This window comes from Penaeus monodon, chromosome 28, assembly GCF_015228065.2.
Source record: "Penaeus monodon isolate SGIC_2016 chromosome 28, NSTDA_Pmon_1, whole genome shotgun sequence".
In the NCBI taxonomy this organism is placed as follows: domain Eukaryota; kingdom Metazoa; phylum Arthropoda; class Malacostraca; order Decapoda; family Penaeidae; genus Penaeus; species Penaeus monodon.
Genome location: NC_051413.1, coordinates 1568013 through 1568273, shown reverse-complemented (window position 1 = coordinate 1568273; position 261 = coordinate 1568013).

Below are 261 nucleotides of genomic sequence, written 5' to 3'. Positions count from 1 at the left end.
ATGTAGGTCTAAGTTTTGTTTAAAAAGATGTATATATCATAAGATTTTGAAGATGATGATGATGTTACTGAATTCCATGATTAACTATTCAAGAATTTCTGCCTTTCAGTGGTCATATATAGTGTTATTCAATCATATAATTTTCTTTTGCTGTTTTGCGCTTTTCTGCGTGTTAATGTGGATAACCAGCTGAAAGAATCGCCCTCAAAAAAATAGAAATGCAAATGTTTTAGAGCAAAGGTCAAAAGAGCTTCGGGATGT